Here is a 391-nt window from a genome sequence, read left to right as displayed (position 1 = left end):
CTTAAGGTCATATGAACGCCAAGGGGTGGGTGTCAACAGAGAAGTCTTTACAGGGAATCAGACAGACTGCTCACTTCTCTAGCTTCAACAGCACAAGGTCTGCTTCAGCTATCAAGGCACCCCAAAATAGCAGGTCACAAGGGAGTGACAAACATACAAAAGAAGTAGAGGAAAATGACAATAGCAAGGATCAGGAAAGAAAAGGCAGCAGTACCCTGTTGTAGATCAGGCACAGTTAAGAGTGTGACATGAATCAGCCCATTTACAATTCTACTATGCTTGAACGAGATATGTCCCCCCTTTGGGAATGGCCTAAAGACACTTCAGTCAGTGGCACTGCCCCGGGGGGTTGATGATATTTACATGTATATGTGTGATATATATATATATA

The sequence above is a fragment of the Aplysia californica genome, unplaced genomic scaffold (genome assembly GCF_000002075.1).
Source record: "Aplysia californica isolate F4 #8 unplaced genomic scaffold, AplCal3.0 scaffold00995, whole genome shotgun sequence".
Taxonomy (NCBI): Eukaryota; Metazoa; Mollusca; class Gastropoda; order Aplysiida; family Aplysiidae; genus Aplysia; species Aplysia californica.
The sequence above is the reverse complement of the archived record's forward strand: the minus strand, read 5'-3'. Positions refer to the sequence as shown.